This window comes from Herpailurus yagouaroundi, unplaced genomic scaffold (genome assembly GCF_014898765.1).
Source record: "Herpailurus yagouaroundi ecotype Mexico unplaced genomic scaffold, PumYag 198, whole genome shotgun sequence".
Classification (NCBI taxonomy): Eukaryota; Metazoa; Chordata; class Mammalia; order Carnivora; family Felidae; genus Herpailurus; species Herpailurus yagouaroundi.
Genome location: NW_024412429.1, coordinates 8,687,582 through 8,714,967, shown reverse-complemented (window position 1 = coordinate 8,714,967; position 27,386 = coordinate 8,687,582). Strand labels below are relative to the sequence as shown.

The following is a 27,386-nucleotide window of genomic DNA, read 5'->3' as shown; positions in this document are numbered from 1 at the left end:
TGGCTGAAGTCGGACGCTTAACCGACTGCGCCACCCAGGTGCCCCTGGATTGACTATTTTTTATCATTCCATTTTCTCAGTCTCTTTATTTAAAAGTTTTATACTTTTTAGTATGCTTTTATTTTTTATTATTTTAAAAAAAATTTTTTTTTCCAACGTTTATTTATTTTTGGGACAGAGAGAGACAGAGCATGAACGGGGGAGGGGCAGAGAGAGAGGGAGACACAGAATCGGAAGCAGGCTCCAGGCTCTGAGCCATCAGCCCAGAGCCTGACGCGGGGCTCGAACTCACGGACCACGAGATCGTGACCTGGCTGAAGTCGGACGCTTAACCGACTGCGCCACCCAGGCGCCCCTTTAGTATGCTTTTAATGGTTACCCTGGAAATGACAACATGAGTTTTGGACAAAACAAAGTGTTTTGATAATTGGTACTTTTACCTCCTCTAGGGTAGTATCAGGACCTTAGAACCCTTAGAATCCTTTTAATCCCTTCCAAACTTAAAGCTTTTCATATCCTACATAGAAATAGATGATAGATAGATAGATAGATAGATAGATGATAGATGGATGATAGAAAGATAGATGATAGATGGATGATAGATAGATAATAACATACACACATATATATGGATCCCACAAATATTATTATTGTTTTATAAAATCCATGTCATTCGGATTTGCTCATATATTTATTTATTTATTCTCTTGCATCTCTAACCTTCCATCAAGGATTACTTTTTGCCTAATAAAGAACTCTCCTTAATGTTTCCTTCATTGACAATCTGTTGGTAATAACTCTTTCTGTTTTTGTCTGAGAATATCTTAATTTCATCTTCATACTTGAAAGATATTTTTACTGACAGTCTATATTGGCAGTTTGATCTTTGTGTTTGGTTTTTCAGCATATTGAAGATATTCCACTATCTTTTTTGACTTCCATCGCTGCTCCTGATAACTCAATTATCAGTGTATTTACTGTACCTTTTAAAATAATCTTTTGGGGTCCCTGGGTGGCTCAGTCAGTTAAGCGTCCAACTCTTGATCTCAGCTCAGGTCTTGGTCTCAGGGTCATGAGTTCAAGCCCCACACTGGGCTCCTTGTGAAGCCTACATAAAAAAAAAAAAAAAGTAACCTTTTTCTCTCTGGCAGTTTTAAGGATTTGTCTACAACAACACCATGATAGTTCCTTTATATTTATCCTGACTAAGATTCCTTGGGATTTTTTACATATATATTAATGTCTCTTGGGAAAATTGTCAGCAATTATTTTCATCAATTATTAGTGATAAATATTATAATTTTGAGCAGTTATTTTATTCTTGAGGCTCTTGCTGCTACTCCTTCCAAAATTCCAACTGGACATGTGTTGGACTTTTTTTTTTTTTCCAACGTTTATTTATTTTTGGGACAGAGAGAGACAGAGCATGAACGGGGGAGGGGCAGAGAGAGAGGGAGACACAGAATCGGAAACAGGCTCCAGGCCCTGAGCCATCAGCCCAGAGCCCGACGCGGGGCTCGAACCCACGGACCGCGAGATCGTGACCCGGCTGAAGTCGGACGCTTAACCGACTGCGCCACCCAGGCGCCCCTGGACTTTCTAATTATACCCTCTCTTTGTATTATGTCTTCTTATTACCTTTTGCCTTTGTGTGATTCATTTTGCATATTTTCCTCTAACCTTACAGTTTACTAATTTTCTCTTCAACTCTATCTAATATGTCATTAAATCTATATATTGAGTTTTAACTAAGTTACTGGATTTTTAAGTTCTAGAGTTTATTTTGTTTTCATTTAAATCTGCTTTGCACTTTTTGTGGGTTCCGATAATCTGCCAAATTTTTCAAACTTATCCTTTCTCTTCTTAAAAATAGTAAATACAGTTGCTATAAAGTCTCTCACTGATCACTCCCATATCTGATATTCTTACAGGGGTGCGTGTTATTTCTCGTTTTCACTGTTCTTTCACATGGTTCTTTCTCAGGCGACTGTGTACCTTCTGCGCCTAGTTTTTTGTTTTGTTGGTTTTTTTTACTATACGCTTGACGTTGTACTTTTTTAATTATTAGTAGAAATATTTTGGAGCCAGAATTGTTACTTTTTAGATTTAATTTTTATTTGCCTCTGCCATGGCTTGAGGTGCTATCATTTCCTTATCCTTTATTCCAATTTCAGGACCTAAGATTTCTTGGTCCCCCAGATGACCCCGAACTGGGCCATAGTTCAGGGCTGTTTTACTTCTGTTTGACCCTCATCTCGAGGATGAACAGTGCTGCTGAGACTGAGACCAAAGAATGGCAGGTTTTTTTCCTGTGGGCTCGGGGCTCCGAACTCATGCCCCATCATCTCACAGGACTGCAAAGGTGCTGCTCACTCTCTTAACCATATTTCAGATTTTCATCTGTCCCTTGGTCAAAAGCAGGGGCAACATCACTTCTCGGATTTTCGTCTTCTCAATCTTGACCCACTAACTCCTCATTATCTCATTCGCTCTTTAATGCTTTTGAGGAACGTTTTAAATGTCATTTAATTGTCTGGTGGTTATTTTCAGTGAGATGATTGGTATGAATTACCCCACCCCTGTCACCAACAGAATCTCTTTTGCCGTTTCAAGCAATGTTATTCATCTTTCCACCCTTGCTATGCGCTACAGTATCGGGTAAAGGTGCTGGTCTGGCATACAGTGAGGGTGTGGCCCCCTGAGGGTTAGAGGCAACTGTGGTCCAATATTGGATAAAAGTCTAGTGAAGAAGAAACTTGCAGCTTCTTCCACCCAACTTGTACTCCTTCCCCGGGCCCCACTCCTTCTGTGTGCCACTTGTCCCTCAGCACTTTCCCTTGGCTCTCCCCTGCTCTCCCCTGCTCTCCCTTGTTCTTCCTGCCTCCTAAAACCAGTTCATCTACAAATGGCTCTTGAGCCCATTCTCATTGTTTCATAGTTTCCATCTTAAAAAAAATCAAAAGTGATTCTTTTCCTATATGGATTCAAACGACTCTTAATTTCTTTTTCTAAAAAAAAAAAAGGTCCAATTGCATCAAACCAAGAGAGACTCTGCGAAACAATGTTAAAGGAGTGATTCATCATGCTGACATTAACTGGGAGGATGTCCAAAGCACACAGAAGAGTAAATACACTTAGAAAGATGATTTTTCATGTTTAAAATCATAATAATCATGTTTCCCATGTCCTCTTTGTTGAGGCTTAAAGTGTCAGGCTAAAAGTAATTAAGCTTTACACTCAATACAAAAATGTATTCAGAAACTGTCATGTCTCAACTTTGTCTTTATTTTTATGTCTTTATAACCAGGACTGGCCTGTCATAAGACATGACGCTTCATTGCAAACATCTCCACTCCTCACCTCCTCACGTGCTCAGCAACCTTCTCAGTGGAGTAACTGTAAACTCCATTCTCATAAAAACCCCAAGGATGTAAACCCCGCAGGATTGAGTTTATTAAAGTAAAACCCGAAACAAAACCCCTACATTCTTCTCTTTTAGATCTATTCAAAAGAACCAATAGCCTTCACTCCCACAAACTGCCACAGTATTTCCATTCCAAAGAAAACAAACAAGCTTTAACTGAAAAACCTACAGTCCGCGGCAAACAACAAGTCAGGTAATTTCCTTCAATAGGGACACAGACTTGTAAATAAAGAGGCAAAGCAGTACATTTCGAGGGACATTCTTCCCTCCTGTAACTTCCATCAGCTTTTCCCTCGATGTCCACTGACCCACATCATATCACCTCCTCCAGTCAATAAACAACCTCAGTAAAATGAGCTGCTGGCCATGGGCTTGTGTGTGTGTATAGATAGAGGAGTAGAGAGAGACAGAGACAGAGAGATACAGAGATGAGATGGGGGAAGGGAAAGCAGTAAAGCACCGACAGTGAAGTGTTAAGTCGGGGAATCTGGCTCATCCAGGGAAATTTTGTACTATTCTTGCGACTTCTCTATACATCAGAAATCATTTCAAGAAAGAAAGCAACAACAAAAGATTCTGAGACTTTGCTTTCAATTTGTGAGCTGGACAAACCCAATCTCCGCTCTCTGGCTCCTTTTGAAATAAGTCACCGCAAACAGCATCACGTCCTCAGGCAAGTTACAAAACAGTTGCCTGTGTCACAGGCTTCCTTTACTTCATCATCATCATTGTCCCTCCTGAAGTCTTCTCCTGGCCCCGTGATCAAACATGGATGTTTTTCAAGTATCTGTCAGTGGGAGGTGAGCAAATCATCTTTCCAGGTAGGGAGCTTCTGTGCCTGCTCCAAATACAGAGCAAAAGAAGTTGAGAATTGACAGTGATCTTGTAAAAGAAAAACCAAACCTCCTGAGAGCTCACCAGAAGACAAGGCATGTATTAGCCTCGCGTTAATGTTCGATGGATACATGTCAAGGGATGAAAAAAACATGAAATGTGCATATATGCCCAAAATGTCACAAAGCACACAGATGTGTCCACACTGTGGCTTGGATCCTGTCCCCTCTGGCCTGATCTTGCTCGAGGTTGAGATCTTTTACCAGCTTCACCTCCTGATTCTGTTCTGTCCCGAGGCCACATTCATGTCCATGCTGGTCTGCTCCCTTTAGACCATGGGAACTTCAGGCACCTATCCTAACTCCAGAGAGAGTTCGACTTCCTTCCTTGCAAATTCTCACATTTTAGTCTTTAATGCACAAAAACCTCTTAGCCTCAACTACAGACACTTCATAAACTTATTTTTGCCCCAGTTCTTTCTACTGCACAAATTCATCAACTACAAGACTTAAGTGAGGTGGAATTGTCTCCAAGTCAAACACACTCAACAAAATGCAAGATGCTTGCTAAGCCCTCTCGAAGTGGGTGGAGGAGTTATAGACCCTCCTGGGTTCAGAAAGGAAAAACCAGGGGCACCTGGGAGGCTCAGTCGGTGAAGCTTCCGACTTTGGCTCAGGTCACGATCTCACGGTTCATGGGTTCGGGCCCCGCATCGGGCTCTGTGCGGACAGCTCAGAGCCTGGGGCCTGCTTCGGATCTGTGTTTGCCTCTCTCTCTGCCCTTCCCCTATTCACTCTCTGTCTCTCAAAAATAAATACATAAATGTAAACAAAAAATTTTTTTTAAAGAAAGGAAAAACCATATCCTCCATGCTGAAGGCTCTTGGCAAGATTATCCCTTATTTTTCACATTTATTCTTTGCTTCCTTTCTGTCTTTCCTATGGCTGTGGTTAAAACCCAGCCACTCACTAAATAGTTACCTTATTGGACCTTTGAGATTTCATATTTTATTTACTTACATATTGCGTTATAGTCATTCAACAAAATGTTTCAAATGTCTGCAATACGGCTGGCATGAGGGGTGAAAATACAGGGGGATCAACCCCCAACAAGACATAGTTCCGGCTGACCACAGCATGTCTGGTCTTGGAAGTCAGTGCTTCAGGGAATGGCCTATCGTGCCATTAGCATGGCCTATCGTGCATTAGCATATGATAAGTATCAGCTCAAATAATGCTAATTAACCCTCTATGCCCACCGAACACAAGGTAGCTTTTTACATCGTGCCATTAATGGCCTATCGTGCATTAGCATATGATAAGTATCAGCTCAAATAATGCTAATTAACCCTCTATGACCACCGAACACAAGGTAGCTTTTTACATAATGAACAAAAAATGTAATGATCACCTACAAAGTGAAGGTCATTGTACCAACGACGCACAGGAGTAGGGGATTTCAAACCATCTTGGAGGAGATAAGACGTTAACGTGTGAAAAAGTAATGAACAATTTATGCACACCTATGATCTAAGAGCATCCACTTCTTTGAGACGAGCAAGCTGTGAAGACAAGGCAGGTCTATGGGCAAAATTCCCGACACTGTCACCCCAACGTGGAAAAGGTTTCCAGCCAAATTTCCTCATGTTCTTCAAATCACAGCACACAGGTTACTACCTATAGCACGTTCTTCCCAAAGACACAGTGCACGGTGCTGGGCCCGCTCAAAATGGGCCGGACTCCTTTAGTAGGTCGGGAGGGATGTAGGAGCCCATGCAGTGCGGCGAGGGAAGGGGGGGGGGGGCTCTGAACTCCTGGAACAGCCCAGGGAGGCCCCTCATAGGTCCACCGCCATCTGTGTGCCATGCTTTCCGGCCGCTGGGTGGGGCAGTTGAAGGAAGAGTCACTCATGGCCTCCCAGAGAGGTAGAGTCTCCAGATAAGGTGCCACACGCACTGTTGTGTTTTCTTCGCTCTTGTCCCCACCGAAAGAAGCACCTGATGCCAGCCTGAGGCACTGCTTATTGCCACTAGTGTCCCCACGGTGCCATGTTACCTGGCTGCTGTCCCGATGGCCCTACCCAGGCTTCCGTGCCCACCATGGGCACATCCTCAGGCCTAGACCCCTGGCCGGACCACAGGGCACCGCGAGCAGCACGCCAGGCTGTGGTCGGTACAGTCCATCCCTCTGGAGGAGCTGCTGTCACCAAGTCACTCCCTCCTCTCTTAGGATGAGTCTCTGCTGAGGACTTCTCCTGGTCCCCCAGGAAGCTCGCCTTGCTAGGCTCCAGACCTATCCAAACATCGACTCCTGAGTGGAGACAACTAAGGCTCCAAAGGGACCCTCTGCCTCACAGGCATTGGCAACGGCTCGTGACCCGGCCTTTGACCAGAAACCGCAGAGAGCCCAGCTGTGAGCATCAGGCACGCCAATGCAGGCACATGTCGGGGAGGGCTGGGCCAAAGACACGCCTCGAGGAGCTCAGGTCCCCTTTCCTGTTGAAGAACCTCCAGGCCCAGATGATTTCCTGGACAAAGGGGTTCCGGGCCAAAACTTGACAGCAAGCTGATGAAACTTCCTGCCGTGTCGAGACCTGGGCATGAGCTCCCCGAACCACGAGCCAGGCCGGGACTCTGGGAAGGAGAGAATGGAGCAAATAAACAAAGACTCGAGGTGCTTCCACCCTGTCAGGGAGGGCGCCTCCTGGGCCCTGCCATGGCCCAAGCGGGCGGGACATTGGAGCACGCGCAGGTGTAGAGGTCCGGATCTGCTGACCCAGGCTCAGGATCTGCCCCAGGAAGTGCCAGCGAGGCAGCTGCTGAGTGTGCATTTATGAGGCTGCCTGCCCAGCCTCAGGCCGTCTCTTTGGGGGCCTTCTTGGCCCCAGGCTGGAGCAGAAGGCAGGGAGCCAGTGCTCCCAGTCAGAGTAAGCCCGTTAAAGACCTTCGGGAGGGCGCCAGACTCCTTTGCGTGGTTCTTTTTCCTTTAGGAAAGCAGACTCTCTTGGAATAACTAAGCCAACGTGAGCTCTTGCTCCACCCTCCCGAGTCTGGCCAGGCATCCCAAGCCCCATGCCCACAGCTCTCTCCTTGACCATGACCTCATCCCCAAACACTGTGAGCCAGGCCTCCTGAGCAAGCGTGGCAGGATCGGAAAGGCGAGGCCAAGTTTCTGGAACGGGGAAAAGACTTCACGTGACAAGGGCACTCTCCTCCCTCGCGGGCCCCTCCAGGACACCTTGCCCTGCAGCATGAGGACCCTCACACCCCTCCTCCCGGGCAACAGCACAGCTGTACTGAGACGCCACAACAGGGAGCCCCAGCCTGGGTGCACCACCGTGGCACGGGGGAGCGTGTTCATAACACAGATGCTCGAACATCCTACCCGCTGCCTGACCTACTTCATCGTAATCTCCCGCTGGGGGCTTGGGGCAGCGAAGAAGGCACACGCCGTTTCCAGAAGCCCCTCGAGTGACTTTTAGAAGCTCCCGTATCGCCCCGGGGAAAGGCCTCCTGCGCTGTGGCGTATAAAGTCTGCAGAATGTGAATAGACGCAGCACACCTGCCCTCACAGAACTCTCGAGCCCTCCCCTGACTCCTGCCTGCACCACCTCACACAGAATGAGGCTTCTGAGAAGATGAGAAAGGTGGGGGGCGTGGGGGCACGGGGCTTCACCCAGCTGCGGGCCCACGAATGGCACAGGGCAGGCGTGGTCTGGAGGCGACAGCCAAGGAGGTAGAGCCACGGGGCCAGAGTTGCAGTGAGTGGCGAGGCTTCTTTCGGGTGGGAAGAGGGCCACGGGAAGCTTCTGAGGTTGAGGACTCTCGCTGGGAGCAAGGCACCAGCCATACATGCTGCCCGGGGCCAGGCTGGGCCAGACTTCATCTTGAATGACACACTCTCCCAGGCACACAGCACGGGGACCCTGGAGTCCCAGGATTCACCCGCTCAGCCCAGCCCAGACCCACCCCTCCCTGCTCGCCCATCCCCACCCCCACCCCCACCAGGACCAGGCGCCGAGGCCGCCACCCCACCGCAGGTGGGTTGCCTTCCGCGGTCGGCCGCACTCCATCTGAGCTGCTGAGCCTCGTGGGGTCCTGAGAGGAAACGAGGGACCGCTGGGGCCAGCCTGTCCTGAAGCCCTCTTTCTGCTCCGTCTAGCCATTGCTAACGGGCTAATCCTGAATATTCTGCTCCTTCTGGGGCCATGACTGCTCCTCCCCTGCCCTAAGGGGTAAAACCAGTCATAGTCTGAAGGCCGACAGTCTTATCCTGGACACATAGACAGACAAGTCTGATAATTCAGAGTCTGTGTCCGATCCCACAGAGACTCAAATCATGGCTTTTGCTTGCAGGCTTTTGCATGTACTAACCCCCTGAAGACTCACAGTGACACTCGCGGTGGACACAACCGTCACTCTATCCATAGAGAAGGAGACGAGGGCTCGAGACTCAGCGGTTACAGGGTCCATGAAATGCCACCTCATAATATTGTTTGGAAAGTAGACGAGATGGGGAGAGGGATGAACAGGTGCAGCACAGGGAATTTTAAGAGCAGAGAAACTAGGACACCTGGGCATCTGGCTCTTGGTTTCAGCTCAGGTCATGATCTCATAGTTCGTGGGTTCGAGCCCCATGTTGGGCTCTGTACTGACAGCATGGTGCCTGCTTGGGTTCTCTTTCTCTCTCTCTCTCTCTCTCTCTCTCTCTCTCAATTAAAAAATAATAACAGAGAAACTATTCTATAAGACACTGTGGTAGGGGCACCTGGGTGGCTCAGTTGGTTAAGTGTCCAACTTCAGCTCAGGTCATGATCTCACAGTTTGAGTTCGAGCCCCACATTGGGCTCTGTGCTGACAGCTCAGAGCCTGGAGCCTGCTTCAAATTCTGTGTCTTCCTTTCTCTCTCCTCCACTCACGCTCTGCCTCTCTCTCTCTCTCAAAAATAAATCAACATTAAAAAAATTTTTTTTTAAGAAGAAAGAAAAAAGATACTGTGGTATATAGATTTGTCCAAACCCAAGGAACTTTAGGACATGGAGAGTGAACCCTAATGTAAACTCGGGACTTTAGTTGATAATAATGTATCAATATGGGCTCATCACTTGTAGCAGACTGACTACACACTAATGCAAGATGTTAATAACACAGGAAGCTGTGGGGGGCAGGGTGACACATGGAGAACTCGTACTTCGTGCTCAGTCTTTCTATAAACTTAAAAATGCTCTAAAAAAAAAAGCCTAGTTTTTTAAGTCAAATGAGATAACATGCATTTAAAGCACTTGCAAAGTGGCTGACATATTATCTGCTATAGTAATCACCATTTTCTGTCCTGGAACCCAGGTGGATCAGAAAAGCACCCTTCCCCCAAAAAATCTAAAAATTAAAATAAACAAATAAACAGCAACAGCAAAAACAGAAACAGACTCATAAACACAGAGGGCAAACTGGTGGTTGCCAGAGGGGAGGGGGCTGGGGGGCTGGGCAAAATAGGTAAAGAGGATTGAGGGGTACAAAACTTCTGGTTATAAAGTAAGTAAGTCACGGGGATGAAAAGTTTGGCGTAGTATATAGTAACAGTATCGTAACAACTGCTGACAGGTGGTAGTTACACTTACTGTGGTGAGCAATGTGCAATGTATATAATCGTGGGATTGCCATGCTGTGCACCTGAGGCTATGTAACATTATATGCCAACCCTACTTCAATTAAAATAAAACATAAATAAAAAAACAGAATAAAAATAAATTACATATTTAATTTGAGAAAAAAAGAACAGTCCCACTCAGATTTTGTAGGCGATAAGAATATTTCCTTGGGTCTATCATCTGTGGGAGAAGCCCTCCCTTTAGATACCGCTGAAATTATGTGTCTGTGGCAGACAAATTTATAAAATTGCTAAGAATTCGCCAGACCGCCCCGTGTTTCTTGCCTACCAGCCATGTTGCTTGGTGAGAATGGGACATCCGAGCCCCAGCCACGCAAAAGATTTGCTCAGATTCACTGTATCACTGTCCAAACTGAAATGCCCTCTCCTGACTTTATATCCTTGTGTTTTTAAATTTTTTTTTTTTTACATTTTATTTTTGATAGACAGAGAGAGACAGAGCACAAGTGGGGGAGGGGCAGAGAGAGTTGGAGACACAGAATCCAAAGCAGGCTCCGGGCTCCGAGCTGTCAGCACAGAGCCTGACATGGGGCTCGAACGCACAAACCGCGAGATCATGACCTGAGCCAAAGTCGGACGCTTAACCGACTGAGCCACCCAGGCGCCCCAATATCCTTGTGTTTTTAAAGATATGGCCTTAGGGTTCTCCGCAGATACTGAACCAAGAGGATACGTATGTGAAGAGAGTTATTTTAAGGAACTGGCTCATCGATTGTGGGGGCTGATGAGCCTGAAATTTGTAGGGCAGACTGGTAGGCTGGAAACTCAGGCAGGGTTTCCATGGTATAGTCTTGAGGCAGAAATCCTCCCTCTTGCGGAAACCTTAGGTTTTGTTCTTGGGCTCATGAAGCCTTCAACTGATTGGTTGAGGCCCACCCACATTATGGAGGGTAATTTACTTAAAGTCAATTTACCCTAGATGTGAATCACATCTGCAAAATACCTGACAGCAACATCTCGGCTAACGTTTGGCACAACAACCAAGAATCGTAGTCTGGCTAAGTTGACGTGAAATTTAACCACCACAGCTACTTTCCTAAACAAACAAGATGGAAATGGGTGTGTTTGGAAACTATTTCTATTTCAAATGCTCTTGGAGAAATGTACCTCAAAACGTTGTCATCTGACCTGCCAGGCTGGTCCATGGACTCTTTTGTGCCCCTCTTGGCTACCTCTCGAGAAAAGGACTGTGTCCCTTACCGTGGCCTGCCGCACCACACACGCATGGGGATCTGGAAGCAGGGGACGCAGAGCCCAGTTTAAGAACCTGCTCATGGCACAGAAACACTCGCCTGTGCGCATCACGTTGGGCACTCCTTGCAGCCACTGGTCGGAGCTCTGTCCTGTTGTCACCAGGCAACTAATAGCAGACCCTGAGGAGATACGACGCTCTCACCTTAGGTGGGAAGAGAGATGAGGTCGATCCCAGCACCAGAGGGCGACTCGACACCAGCTGGGACATGTTACTCCTGACAAGCACTTGGCCCTGGAACTCTCAGCACTGGTCAAGCAGGGCAGAGAACGTCATTCCCTCCCTGGGCCCCCTGTGAGCCTCTACCGAAGACCTGACAGGAAACCAAGCGAGAAGCGTGCAGAAATGAGCTCAGGTCGCTTTGTTCTAACGTTCTTTGCACTGTGCTCCTGAAGAATGTTGAGGAATATGCAGCTGCTAGAACATGGCCCCAGGGGTCAGTGGGATCTAGGAGGCCATGACTGTGCCAACATTTGAGAACACTCAGCCAGGAAGAGCATCTCCACCAACAGGACCATCGGTAGGTGGGCAACCTAATGAGCAAAGACAACTCCAGAGACTGTTCCCAGGGGATCAAAATTGGTCAGGGGGTTCCAACACTAAGTGAAGCTGCCCTCTCCACCTCGGGCAGGCTAACATCCCCTGTCCCCAAGACAACAGGCTCCCTCCCAGAGGAAGGCTCTGCTTAGTGGCCCCCGGAGGACCCTCCATCAGAGTGGTGGCTCTTTGGACATGAACAGGTCTTGTTGGGTCAGACACCAGTTACTGCTCCTGTCCCGCTGAGGGGTGGGAACACCCCGCTGTGGGCACTGAGCCTGCTCCGGGTGCAAATCCCCACACCGACAGCCAGAGAACACCAAACGTGAGCATCCGGTTGGAGCAAGAGCCCGTATTGCCCATCCTTCAAAGGGTGGAAAATGCGAGCTCTCGGGCCAGGTTAACCAGAGAGATGAACCTTTCTAAGCACATTTCCTCAGCTGCCTGACTACTTCAGTGAGGCCCGGAAGGCCAGGCAAACAGCGCACAGGAAGTGATTTGGGAAGATCACCGTGTGTGGGAGAGAACCTTGAAACTAATGCAGGCAATGCAGGCTATCAACACATTGTCATCTTAACTAGACAGGGTAGGTTTAGGGTAACTGGGTGAATTGCTCCCTAAAGAGAAAAATTCAATTGAGATTATCTTCTTAGAGCACAAAAGCTATCTGGGCTCACAGTTGGCACATTTTTCAGATATTCTCGGTGCCATTAATGAGGGCTCTGCCAAAGCTGATCCACTCCTCCCAGCTTGCTCTCTGTAAGCTGTTTTAACTTTTTTTTTTTTCAACGTTTTTTATTTATTTTTGGGACAGAGAGAGACAAAGCATGAACGGGGGAGGGGCAGAGAGAGAGGGAGACACAGAATCGGAAACAGGCTCCAGGCTCCGAGCCATCAGCCCAGAGCCCGACGCGAGGCTCGAACTCACGGACCGCGAGATCGTGACCTGGCCGAAGTCGGACGCTTAACCGACTGCACCACCCAGGTGCCCCTGTTTTAACTTTTTTTTAATGTTTATTTATTTTTGAGGGAGAGACAGAGCACAAGCGGGGGAGGGGCAGAGAGAGAGGGAGACACAGAACCCGAAGCAGGCTCCAGGCTCCGAGCTGTCAGCACAGAGCCTGACGCGGGGCTCGAACTCACGGACTGTGAGATCATGACCTGAGCCGAAGTCGGACGCTCAACCGACTGAGCCACCCAGGCGCTCCTAAGCTATATTATAAAGACCTCTTCTCTGCTAAACCAGCTACCTCTCTTCTTCAGCCACTTCTTCAGAAGTTTAAATCTCCTGCCGCTGTTTTCTCCTCTCTGGCATCCTCCGTACCTAAAGATTTGCAGATTTTTCCTATCTTTTTACAAGGGCTTCATTGAAAAGAGGGGTACATTCCTGTAGCTCATCTGCCATAAAATATCACATCAATATGTTGTGCCTGTTTCTGATTCCGTGGTCTAGGTTTGGTTATTGCGTGGACTTTCAGGGAATTTCTGCTGGTGGGAGTGAGAGTGATCACGGGAAATACTGCATAACCGAGACAGGAACCATCCCATCCGTATTCTCTCGGCCGGGAGATGTCTCCGGAAAATGCCAGTCTCTAATGACATAGTCAAGAGGGCCTTACATCCGTAGCAAGAAGGCAGTGCTGCAGGAGTTAGAGCCCACTGACCCTGCCACTCAGCAAACACCTCTTCTACTCATTCCTGCCTGATGCCCTTAGTCCGCCATCACTGATGCAGACAAGCACTTTCCCCTGGAAAACCTCTTTTCCTCACTTCCTGGTTGTTCCATTGACTCGGTTAATTTTTGCCAAGCACGTCCTACATGCTGCGAATCGTGCTATGGATCGTGGGTACAAAAATGAATAAGATAGGATATTTGCTACCGTAGAATAAACATCGTAGCTGGAAAGACAGACAAATCAGCACATAACGTGGTCCTTGTGGGAGCACAGTGGTTGGAAAGTTCTACCTGGAGTGGCTGAGGAAACCTTCAAAGAGAAATGTCCTTGAAGAATGAGTCAGACTGAACCAGGCAGGGAAAGCAAAGTAATAGTGAACAGAGATGGGGTTAGAGAAGGCCAAAGACCCTTGAGAGATGCTCATATCACTGTGGTGTGAATTACAGTGCATAGTTTAATAGGAAATCTCCAGTAAGCAGCAGAGTGCTGGGGGCTTCAGAAGTAGAAAGTTACATACCAATAAACATGATGGGTAGAAACAGAAAACCATAAACTCCACATTCTCGCATTCAGCTTTGGTTATGAATATAGTCCAAAGCAAAGGCCACAAATTTCAACAGAACTTGAGAGAATGACAGAGCTGTTGTCACAGGTGTTTTGAAAATACGAAGCACTGAATTTGCCACCGCATCTTATGATAAAGTTACCCCAGAAGGTGAAGAACATTTACAAGTCAAACACTTCAAAGACACTCCAGGAAATAAACGGTAACCAGTTGGACAATTTCTTATTCTGCAGAGTGTCAAGCTGAATCGAGGCTGATTTGTTTGTTGGAAATTCTCCCGTGACAATCCGTTTGTAAATTCTAAAAGCCTTATCATCATCTCTTCTGGAATGTAACCCTTAAGCTCTAGGCTATGCTTGCCTTGCATAGTTCTTATGGAGAGCTGCTTTTCCTTGCTATTTTATTTGTTTAGCAAATTGTATTCATTATAAGATATTTATTGTAGAGCATAAAATAATTTACTCATCTAAATTATAATGTACACATCAGTGCTGTGGTAATTAGATCACTCTCATGACCTCACTAATTTTATTCTGGAAAGCTCATCTGTATATAACTGGCTTGACTTTACTTATGCATCAGGAATTATTAGGAATCTATGTTGGCTTTCATTCTACAGGCTTGTTTGAGAAATACACTGGGCTCTGATCAGGGTCATTCCTTTGAAAACAATGCAAAGTGAGTTTTACACAACACAACTATGTAAAAAGTTAAGATGAGGAGGGTCAGAGGCTAATTTAGCAAGCAACTCTGAATTACATAGCCTTCTTCCTAGCTGACACCTTCTTCTTATACACTGTTTGGCTCTGTCCAACTCTCTTGACGGGTGCTTGCTCAGGACTTAGCTGCATGAGGATTAACCTTACTGTGGGAAGGGGGTTGTTTCTGAAGGTCTGTCCTTTGCCAACTCTGGCTGCTCAACCAGAGAAAAGAAGGTGGAAGTTCTTTGCATCACGAGGCAATACACCCATCTTGTTACTGCTAGATTCCCAACACCGGTAGCAGTGGCTGGCACAACGGAAGGTGTGCAATAAATATTTGTCAGTTGAATAAACCTGAATGAATAAACTAATTCCAACCTTCATTTTTCCTGTGGCATGTATCAAACCGTAGAAAATGTTTTGATTTCTTTTTGTTCCATGACACACACAACCCCAGCCTGCCATGTTGAAAGAGCATTGTATAATGAAATTACCATCTCATTGGAAGAAGTGGAAACTTATAACTTACATAATCAAAAAATGCCACCATTATAACCAGTCATCTGCCTCATTTTACTGATAATGATAAACAACCCCAGAGAGAAGACACAGTTGCCTATGGCTTTCTTTTTCTCCATTCATGGAACATTTGCTGTGAGCCAGATACTAGGTCAAGTGCCAGGCCTGGCACAGAGGACAGACAAAGCCCCACCCTCACAGAGCTCACTGTCCAGTAAGGACAGAGGTTTTCAAACAGTGATCCTCAAACCAGGCCAGGCAAAGCACACCAGGATCCCCTGGAAGCCTTATTAAAAGTAGAGAGTGGGGGTGCCTGGGAGGCTCAGTTAGTTGAGGATCTGACTCTTGATTTCAGCTCAGATTGTGATCCCAGGGCCATGGGAGCTGAACGTGGAGCCTACTTAAGATTCTCTCTTTCTCTCTCTCTCTCTCTCTCTCTCTCTCTCTCTCTCTCTCTCTCCCTCTTCCCCTCTCCTGGGCTTGTACTCACTCGCTGTCTCCAAAATAAAATTTTAAAAGAAAGTAGACAGCGCCCATCAATGAATGCCAAAGGTAGTGGGAGATGGTGGTCAAGATTACAGGAACTAATACTGTCTCAGTCTCTTTCTCTCTCTCTCTCTCTCTCTCTCTCCAAGATACTTATTAGTTACAAAGGGTTAAATCACTTTACAGTTGAGAAACCTGGCAGGGACCACCTTACCCAATAACCAATGTTGCCAATGCCAGGGATGGAGCTAATCAATTGCAGGGGCCTCTAGACTTGATACATAGAGAAAGACACATCATCACTCCTGTGGTATGATGGATGGCCCAGAGAGCATAACCCAAATCCAGTCATGAGGAATCATCAGACACACCCAGACTGAGGGACATGTTGCAAAATCACTGACCTGTACTCTTTAAAAATACCAATATTGTGAAAAGTAAACAAAGCCTCAGGAACTGTTCCAGGTTAAGAGAGGCTAACGTGATATGGCAATGGAATGCAGAACCGTGGATTTACTTTCTCTATAAAGAATATTGTTGCACCATTGGGCAAATCTGAATAAAGTTTTAAATTAAACAATAGTGTATTGATGTTAATTTTCTGGTTTTGATTATTATATTGTATATTTATGAGGTAAGTCTTAGATTTTAGGAAACGGATATTTAAGGGTAATGAGGCATCATGTCTCATGTCTGTAACTTTCTCTTAAATGGTTCAGAAAAGACTTAAACATGCATAAGCATATATGTGTGTGTGTGTGTGTGTGTGTGTGTGTGTGTGTGTGTGTTGAGAGAATGCAAACACTTAGGTCACCTAGGTGAGGTTATTCAGGAATTCTTCATATGATTCTTACATTTTTTTCCATGACTTTTAAATTATTGTCAATTTTTTAAATTTAAATAGAGATACTTGGGCTCTCCCCTAGGAAATTTTGATTCAGTAAACTTGGGATGAGTGTAGGTGTTTTTATTTTTAATAAGCACTCAGGTAATTCTGATGCAACTTACCTTAAGAAAGGGATTTGGGAAACAGCATGCACTGAGAGTTGCCTAGAACCACATAGCTATTCAGGGACAAAGCCAAGACAAGACTATATCTTCCCTTCCCATCCAGGCTTCCTTCCACCATATTGTGCTTCCTTAAATTAACACTAGGCACACATTTAAGATTATTTCAGCCAATAGGCATCAACAACACATTGCTCTCTCAAGGCTATCTTCTTGAAAATGGCTCCGGCTGTGGGAATGGTGGGCAGTGAGGACGCTCCAAAGGCAGAAGAGGAGGTGAGGAGCTTCTGACTGCCTGGGTCCAGCTCACAGGTCAACCAACAGTCATGTCCTCATAATGACTTTCTCCAACAGGAGGTCAGAGCTCATACCTGCAGACGGCTACTTATTCACTGCAGTGAAAAATAGACACCAAACCAGGGGCGTCCATGAGGCCACACTAGTCTGAAACAGCAGTTATTTTCCCAGTGATCTGTGAGGTAAAGTCTGTATGCGTGTGTGTGTGTGTGTGTGTGTGTGTGTGTGTACCAGAAATTCTTGAATTCAGAAACATCACTATGTACTAGGCCTGTACAAAGAAAAAGCAGCCTACCAAACACCTTGTCTTGGAACCCAAATTCTCAGGTTCACATTTCACTGAAAAAAAAAGAAAAAGAAAAAGAAAAAGAAACGATTGGAGTCTCATCAACTCCAGGAGGACTCTGCCTCCATCTGTATAAAATATGATTCAAAGATCACTAGAATCTTCAATTCTTAGATTGGAAGGCTCTTTCTAAAAGAACCTGGTTCCAAATATCACCCATTTTTATAAACAGATAGAACTGTTCTGGGAATTGATTAACTTCTCAGTCTTGGGGTTGAGTAGAAGACAAGAGTTCTAACATCAACCCTGCCCAGTATGATCTCGAATGCGACTTCCTGGAAAGAAACATAAAGTAGCCATTGACAAACTAATAGGATATTTTCTTCATCCTAAAAAAACAAAACAAAACAAAAAGAGTATGATTGTTTTTGAATATGGATATCCTAACCAGTCCAGGGTGAGTGATTCAAATGCTGTGAAATCTATTTATGGTCAGTGATGACAAGCGAACAAGACAATGGTTATTTGAAGAAGTAGAGAAAAAACAAGTAATTTCCCTTGGGAGCAAGGGAACAGGATGACATGGTGGGGATTTGTTATTTCCCCCATGAGCAGGCACTTTCCTTTTAAAGACCAGAGGAGGGAGAAGAGCATCTTCCCATAGCCTCATCCATAGGAATGGGAGGCACCTGCCATTGGTCTGGGAGGTCAAGAAATGGGTGCTTCTGGTGTAGGAGGGAGACAGTGCAGCCACCGGCATGCATCCCCTGCCTCATTCCACTCCTCCTCTGATCCAAATAACCTCTGATGCAGGGAAAGAGCAAAGGAACAGGCCCAGAAACTTGCTGAAGTGACTGAGTTATAACTTTAGTTGAGAAGAACCTCAGCTCATCATGCGTGCATTACAGAAAGTGCAGGAACTAAGGCCTTGGCAAGAGCCAATGCACAAGCACAGCAATGACCCCAGAACAACCGGGGGAAAGCACCTCAGTCTGGAGTGACCTCCCACTGCACCCAGTGAGGACTGGGGACCCTGCATGGACAGCTGACCTGACCTTCAGGATCTTGTAGACATTAGTGCAGAGATGGCCACTCTTAGACACACACCCTAAATCCCCGCATGAAATCATCACTCTTATTCTTGTTTTCAAAGGGAAAATTCTCTCTCTGAGTGGGAATCTTTGCCAAATTGCTTAGTTACCAAGTATGTGTTTGCAGTTGTATTTACAAACTAGGTCCTTCCCTTCCCTTCCCTGTTTTCATCACCAGAAACCCTATTGGTCTCCTTCCCTGGGCCTGGCTTTGAGATCAGGCTGCCAGAGGCACTCCTAGGTAAGAGCTGCACCAGGAGAGCTTTTCTTCTCTCACAGGCCAATGTCTCGTTCGGCAGGAGAGTTAACTTCTCTCAAACTGGGCTCCATCTCACCAACAGACTCATATTGATCACCTACTATGTGTTGGACACTCTGCTATGCACTTAGGGGATACCTAGACAACATGCAGCGAGTCCTTGCTACATGCGAGGCTCGGTTCCAGTGACTTGATGTATCTTCATTTATTCAATCCTCACAATTATCCTATGGAGGAAATATTAATGCTTCCATTTTACAGAAGAGCAAACAGAGGCACAGAGCACTTTAGTGACATGAGCAGTCACACTGTACTAAGTGTTGGAGGCAAGACTTGACCCTCAGAGCTCACACTCCCAACCACTGCGCTGTAATGAGACCTCACAGTCCAGGAGTGGAACATGCCTGTAGGTCACCAGTGCAGGGCAGTGTGCCAGGTGCCATCCTAGAGATGGATTCAGGGAACCATGAGTCACAGGGTCCAACTTTACCCACAATCCTCTGCATTGAAGAAACCATGTTTCCAGTTTGTGTCACTGGCCCTGAAGCCCCAGAACCAACATGGAGGCATCCCAGATGTGCCCCAGGGCTCCAGACCAGCTTATGGAATAAAGCGGTGAGTGAGTGAGAAATGGCCTCCGCTCTGGATGCTGTGTGGACATCAGCATTCATCTGGCCACTGCTTGTGTGGGTTGCTGCAGCAGGGGCCACGCCATCTAGCAGAGATGCCTTGAAGGACACAGCCCCAGACACCCCATTGCCCCCGAGGAGATTTTTGGCTCCCTGTTAAGTGGCTCTGTGGGGTCCTGGGAGTCAGAGAGGGGAGCAGCAGGAGAGTCTGGTGGGGATACTCAGGGTGGCAGCCCTCCCCCAGCCCCCACAAACAAACAAACAAACAAAAACAAAAGGTGGAGAACAGGGGCATCTATGTGGCTCAGTTGGTTAAGCATCTGACTTTGGCTCAGGTCATGATCTCACAGTTCATCAGTTTGGGCCCTGCGTTGGGCTCTGTGCTGACAGCAGGGAGCCTGGGGCCTGCTTCTGATTCTGGGTCTCCCTCTCTCTCTGCCCCTCCCCCTCTCACATTCTGTCTGTCTGTCTCTCTCTCTTTCTCACAAAAATAAATAGACATTAAAAATTTTTTTAAAGGTGGAGAGCAAATCAAATTAAATTAAAATAAATTCTTAATTTAGCTAAAGCTCAACCACATCTGTAGTCATCTGAGACTCCTGTAATTTTGTTAGCTTGTCTTGTTTTAATCTCATTCATTTATTTTCAGACTGCCTTCTGGGGGCTGTGTAAATTCTATCTCCAGCGACAGAAATCACGGAATTTCCAAGTTAGAAGGGATATTTGAGCATTTGGTACAATTCTCCCATTTTACAGATGATGACACGAAGGCCCAGGGAGGTTTGGTGACAAATTCAAAGTCACTTTTATCAAAACAGGGGAGGAATTAAAATACCTCTGCTGTCTTGCAGTTTAAACAAACCTGTATTTCCCAAACACTCAGGAATCTAGTACCTAACGGCATGGCTATTTTTGTAGTAAACGTAATATGCCCAGAGACAAATTTCTGAAAATTCTATACTCGGTTCAGTAGTTTTAATCAAAATGTCCCATTCTCTTCTGCCTTCCTAGTAATCGTTTCTTTATTTGCTTCTGTGACTCTTTCACACTCAGGTGTTTTTTACTGCCTTTTATTATCATAAAAGAGTCCCATCCAATTCTAAATGCATCTACTGTCATTGTCAGGGTCTACTGCTAACCATCCTATGACTGGAAGGTCTCACAGCGCCACCTCTGGACTGTAGCATGTGTATCAAGAGGGCATGAGGCACCAACTTTTTTTTTTTTTTAACTTGTTTTTTTTATTTTATTTTTTTTTACATCCAAATTAGTTAGCGTATAGTGCAACAGTGATTTCAGGAGTAGATTCCTTAGTGCCCCTTACGCATTTAGCCCATCCCCTCTCACACAACCCAACCCCTCCAGTAACCTTCAGTTTGTTCTCCATATTTATGAGTCTCTTCTGTTTTGTCCCCCTCCCTGTTTTTATATTATTTTTATTTCCCTTCCCTTATGTTCATCTGTTTTGTCTCTTAAAGTCTTCATATGAGTGAATTCATATGATTTTTGTCTTTCTCTGACTAATTTTGCTTAGCATAATACCCTCCAGTTCCATCCACGTAGTTGCAAATGGCAAGATTCCATTCTTTTTGATTGCCAAGTAATACTCCATTGTATATGTATACCACATCTTCTTTATCAATTCATCCATCAATGGACATTTGGGCTCTTTCCATACTTTGGCTATTGTCAATACAGCTGCTATAAACATGGGGGTGCATGTGTCCCTTCAAAACAGCACACCTGTATCCCTTGGATAAATGTGTGGCACCAAATTTTATAGTGATTTGGATAAAAGCTGAACTGTCAGAAGAGTAAATATGATTACACATTCTTCATTAGCCTTCCTTGTTCATTGCTAAGAATAATGTTGAAATAAAGTTGTTTACGTTAGGAAGTTGTTTGTGAATGAATGCTCGGCATCTCTCTTTTGAAGTTTCCTCTCCCAGCATTCACAGATGGTGTGTGATCTTCCACCTTGCTGACTAATCATGAGTAATAAAGTAAAGCAAGTGCTGTCCAACTAGAGAGACATCTGAGGACATGACGGTGTAAAGTCTCCCACTGCCAACAACTCCAAAGGAAGTTGTTTCCATCACTGTGGCTCTTCATTAAGAGGGACAGAAAGAACCTGTAGCCTGAGGTCCTGAAAGGGAGTTCCAGAAACCTTGTGATTGGCTGCAAATGTCTGTGTCTGTCTATTTTTTTCTTGTTTATTTATTTATTTTTGAGAGAGAGATAGAGAAAGTGCGAGCAGGGTAGGGACAGAGAGAGAGAGGGAGAGAGAGAATACCAAGCAGGCTCCATGATATCAATGCAGAACGTGATGCGGGGCTTGAGCCCACAAACCATGAGATCATGCACGACCTGAGCTGAAATCAAGAGGTGGCCACTTAACCGACTGAGCTACCCAGGTGCCCCTGTGTCTATTTTTAATAAACTTTTCAAAGACATGTGACCCCAGAATATTTTTAACTCAACTGTGGAAGAGGATGAGAAACCATGGAAAGATTTTAAAGGACAAGTGCAGCCTGGTCGTTTCTCAAATCTCTCCAGTGACAGGGTGGAGAACAGCCCCCAGGGGACTATGGCTGAAGGCAGGAAACCCGTGACAAGGGTAATGAAGGGGTCCAGGCACTGGAGGGCAAGCACTCAGACTCACACAGCCTGTAGGGTGAAGAGCAGGGGCAGAACCATGAGGTTTGGGGAGCTACATAGAAGAGTTTAGAAACTGACTGGGTGTGGGGTGGGAGAGACAGACAAGAATCTGGCATGATCCCCTAGATTTCCAGCCTGGGCAAGGCACATGACAGTGTCACCAAATGAAGCAGGATTACAGCAGAAGGAGAAACCATTTTGAAGTAAAGATGATGAACTCAGCTTTAGACACTTTGCACTTCACTTTCTTGTGGGGAAAGGTGCTCTGAGATGGCTAAAAATGCATCCAAAGCTTGGGGTGGGGGGAAGATCATGGACATAGCCAGAAAATGCCATTAACATTTATTTAGATACCAGTTAAAATGCAGCAGTAAGATCATCTAGGGAGGAAACACGGCAGGAGAATAGAGAGAGGTGGGAGACAAAAGCCTGTGACACACCAACATTTGAAGAGCAGAGAGAAGAGGGGACCATGGAGGAGATGTGGGAGGAAACAGCCCAGGAGGCTGAAGGAAGATCATCAGGGTACAAAGGAAGTCGGTCTAGTAAGACAAGGACTGGAAACTCTTCATTAGATTTTGCAGATGGAAAGTCACAGGTTAGCTCAGCTGGAATACTTCCAGGGTCTTGATTCAGATGGAAGAAAAATGGCTCTGGCTTTTCAAATGTTTGAAAGGTAATGAAGAAGCAGTTAGCGTCTTGATTCCATGCAGGCAGCTATAACCAAATACCACAGACACAAACAGAAATTTCCTTCTCAAGCTCTGGGGGCTGGAAGCCCAAGATCAAGGCAAGGGCAGGTCTGGTGCCTGCAGAACCCACTTTGAGACTACAGATGGCCAACTTTTTGCAGCACGTCCATAAAGTAGAAGCAGGAGGAGGCTGTGGGGATTCTTAGGAACACTAATTGTGTTCCTGAGACTCTGCCCTCACAACCTAAGCACCTCCCAAAGGCCATCCTCCTAATACCCTCACACTGGGGGTTAGGTTTCAACCCGTGAATGGGGGAGACACAAACATTCAGACCACAGAAGTGAGCACAAATTAGCAGGCAGAGACTGTGAGGTAAAAGGACAGAGGGAGAGTGGTAGCTACAGATCGTGCCACAGAGACATTTTGGGTCTCCGCTCCACACAGAGACCAGAGCGTGTTTGTACCTGAGGGGAGTGGTGAGCAGACAGGGATGTGCAAATGTGGGAAAGAGGGTGAAGCCTGAAGACAGGACTCTGAGGAGACAGTGACATTTGTAGCATAGGTCCATTTCCTTTTTCTTTGTTCTTTTATATGCATTTTAAGTATACAATTTGATTTGATTTATGTATACATTGTAATCAATCACTACAACCAAGCTAATTAACACATCCATCACCACACAGAGTTACCATGTGTGCACGTGTGTGTGTGTGTGTGTGTGTGTGTGTACAGTAAGAATACTTAGATCTACCCTCTCAGCAAATTTCAAGTGTCCAGGACACTACTGTAACCTACTGTCACCATGCTGCACACTAGTCTCCAGAAGATAGTTGTGCTTTATAACTAAAACTTTGTGCACCTTGGCCAACATCTCCCATTTCCCCCTCACACCAGTCCAGGTAACCTGAACATCTTCTTTATCCATCCGTCAGTGGGCATTTGGGGTGTTTCCATATCTTGGCTTTTGAGAAAACCACTGAAATGAGCATGGGAGAGCAAGTATCTCTTTGAGATCCTGTTCAATTCTTTTGGATAAATACCCCAAAGTAGGATAATTTGACCAGATAGTTCTTTTTTTTTTTTTTTTTTTTAGTTTTTTGAAGAACCTCCATATTGTTGCCATAATGGCTGTACCAACTTACATTCCCAACAACAGTGTGCACAGACCAATTTCCCTGATGAACATGGATGCAAAAATTCTCCACAAGTCAACTGGATCCAACAATACATTAAAAGAATTATCCACCATGATCAAGTGGGATTTATACCTGGGATGCAGGGCCGGTTCAGTATCCACAAATCAATGTGATACATCACATTCGTAAAAAAAAAGAATACGAACCACATGATCCTCCCAATAGATACAGAGAAAGCACTTGACAAAATACAGCATCCTTTCTTGATAAAAACCCTCAAGAAAGTAGGGATAGAAAGATCATACATCAAGATCATAAAAGCCATATATGAAAGACCCACTGCTAATATCAACAGGGAAAAAGTGAGAGCTTTCTCCCTACGGTCAGGAACGTGACAGAGATGTCCACTCTTGCCACAGTTTTTCAACATAGTATTGGAAGTCTTAGCTTCAGCAATCAGAAAAGACAAAGAAATAAAAGGCATCCAAATCAGCAAGGAGGAAGTCAAACGTTCACTCTTCATAGATGACATGATAAAAGATATGGAAAACCCAAAGTTTCCACAAAAAAAAATGTTAGAACCAATCCGTGAATTCAGGAAAGTCACAGGATATAAAATCAATGTACAGAAATCTGTTGCATTTCTATACACCAATAATGAAGCAGCAGACAGAGAAACCAAGGAATCGATCCCATTTACAATTGCACCAAAAACCATAAAATACCTAGCAATAAACCTAACCCAAGAGGTGAAAAATCTATACACTGAAAATAACAGAACACTTATGAAAGAAATTGAAGAAGACACAAAAAAATGGAAAAAGATTCCATGCTCCTGGGTAGGAAGAACAAATATTGCCAAAATGTCGATACTACCCAAAGCAATTTACATTTTCAATGCAATCCCTATCAAAATAACACCAGCATACTTCACAGAGCTAGAACAAACAATCCAAAAATTTGTATGGAACCAGAAAAGATCCCAAATAGCCAAAGCAGTCCTGAAAAAGAAAACCAAACCTGGAGGAATCACAATTCTGGACTTCAAGATGTATTACAAAGTTGTAATCATCAAGACAGTATGGTACTGGCACAAAAAGAGACACAAAGATCAATGGAACAGAATAGAGAACCCAGAAATGGACCCACAAACAGATGGCCAACTAATCTTTGACAAAGCAGGAAAGAATATCCAATATATAAAAACAGTCTCCTCAGTAAATGGTGTTGGGAAAACTGTACAGCAACATGCAGAAGAATGAACCTGGACCACTTTCTTACACCATACACAAAAATAAACCCAAAATGGATGAAAGACCTAAACATAAGACAGGAAACCATCAAAATCCTAGAGGAGAAAGCAGGCAAAAACCTCTTTGCCTTCCGCTGCAGCAACTTCTTACTCCAACATGTTCTCCAGAAACAAAAGCCAAAATGAACAATTGGGACCTCATCAAGATAAAAAGCTTTTGCATGGCTAGGGAAACAATCAGCAAAATTAAAAGGCAACCAATGTAATGGGAGAAGATTTTGCAAATGACATATCAGATAAAGGGATAGTATTCAAAACCTATAAAGAACTTATCAAACTCAACACCCTAAAAACAAATAATCCTGTGAAGAAATGGGCAAAAGACATGAATAGACACTTCCCCAAAGAAGACATCTAGATGGCCAACAGACACATGAAAAGATGCTCAACATCACTCATCATCAGGGAAATACAAATCAAAACTACAATGAGATACCACCTCACACCTGTCAGAATAGCTAACATTAACAACTCAGGCAACAGCAGATGTTGGCGAGGATGCAGAGAAAGAGGATCTCTTTTGCACTTCTGGTGGGAATAAAAACTGGTGACCCCACTCTGGAAAACAGAATGGAGGTTCCTCCAAAAATTAAAAATAGAACTACCCTACGACCCAGTAATTGCACTACTAGGTATTTATCCAAGGGATACAGGTATGCTGTTTTGAAGGGACATGTGCACCCCAATGTTTATAGCAGTGCGATGGACAATAGCCAAAGTATGGAAAGAGCCCAAATGTCCATCAACAGGTGAATGGATAAAGAAGATGTGGTACACACACACACACACACACACAATGGAGTATTGCGAGGCAATCAAAAAGAATGAAATCTTGCCATTTGCAACAATGTGGATGGAACTACAGTGTATTATGCTAAGCAAAATTAGTCAGAGAAAAACAAGTACCATCTGACTTCACCCATATGTGGAATTTAAGATACAAAACAGATGAACCTAAAGAAAGAGAAATAATATAAAAAGCAAAAATAATACAAAAACAGGGAGGAGGACAAAACATAACAGGCTCTTAAATACAGAGAACAAACTGAGGGTTGCTGGAGGGGTTTGGGTGGTGGGATGGGCTAAATGGGCAAGGGACATTTTGGAGGGTACTTGTTGGGATGAGCACTGGGTGTTATACGTAGGGGATGAATCGCTGGATTCTACTCCTGAAATCATTATTGCACTATATGCTAACTAACTTGGATGTAAATTAAAATTAATTAATTAATTAAAACAGTGTGTGAGAGTTCTAATTTTTCCATGTCCCTGTCAACACTTAACATCCATGTTTTTTTTTTAAATAACAGCCATCCTAACAGAAGTCAGGTTGTTACTGAACCTATGTTCAGCTGCCCATCATTCAAAAGGTCGATACTCAGGGATAAGTTGTTTTTTTTTTTTTTTTTCTGGTAAAAAGTTTTATTTTTTTTATTTTTTATTTTTTTCAATATATGAAATTTATTGTCAAATTGGTTTCCATACAACACCCAGTGCTCTTCCCAACAGGTGCCCTCCTCAATACCCATCACCCACCCTCTCCTCCCTCCCACCCCCCATCAACCCTCTGTTTGTTCTCAGTTTTTAACAGTCTCTTATGCTTTGGCTCTCTCCCACTCTAACCTCTTTTTTTTTTCCTTCCCCTCCCCCATGGGTTTCTGTTAAGTTTCTCAGGATCCACATAAGAGTGAAAACATATGGTATCTGTCTTTCTCTGTATGGCTTATTTCACTTAGCATCACACTCTCCAGTTCCATCCACGTTGCTACAAAGGGCCATATTTCATTCTTTCTCATTGCCACGTAGTACTCCATTGTGTATATAAACCACAATTTCTTTATCCATTCATCAGTTGATGGACATTTAGGCTCTTTCCATAATTTGGGCATTGTTGAGAGTGCTGCTATAAACATTGGGGTACAAGTGCCCCTATGCATCAGTACTCCTGTATCCCTTGGGTAAATTCCTAGCAGTGCTATTGCTGGGTCATAGAGTAGGTCTATTTTTAATTTTCTGAGGAACCTCCACACTGTTTCCTAGAGTGGCAGCACCAATTTGCATTCCCACCAACAGTGCAAGAGGGTTCCCGTTTCTCCACATTCAAGGGATAAGTTTTGATTGGAAAGGAATATGAGCTTTATTCAGGAGGCCAGCCACCTGGGGAGAAAGTGGACTCTTGTCCAAAGGCCAGTTCCAAGTTTTCTGCCTGGCCCAGAGATTTTTAAAGGGGTTTAATCAGTTAAGGGAGTGCAGTAGTTTGTGACATTTCTTGACTGCGTGCACAATCGATGGTGCCAGCTACAGAGTTATCTCAGTGCTTGGTTGTTGTGCAAGACGTTCCAGTTCCTTGGTGCTCG

General features: G+C 44.8%; 2 long non-coding RNA genes across 2 annotated transcripts in view; one reads left to right on the top strand and one right to left on the bottom strand.

The window, feature by feature from the left end:
- Nucleotides 1-3,483, top strand: part of LOC121013231 (uncharacterized) — a 7,263-nt gene extending 3,780 nt beyond the window's left edge. The window contains exon 2 of the long non-coding RNA XR_005782585.1: nucleotides 3,308-3,483. This is a non-coding gene — a long non-coding RNA (uncharacterized LOC121013231). The remainder of the gene's footprint in view (nucleotides 1-3,307) is intronic.
- The window catches only part of LOC121013233 (uncharacterized), a 163,400-nt gene that overhangs the window by 23,727 nt on the left and 112,287 nt on the right, over nucleotides 1-27,386 (bottom strand). The window lies entirely within an intron of this gene.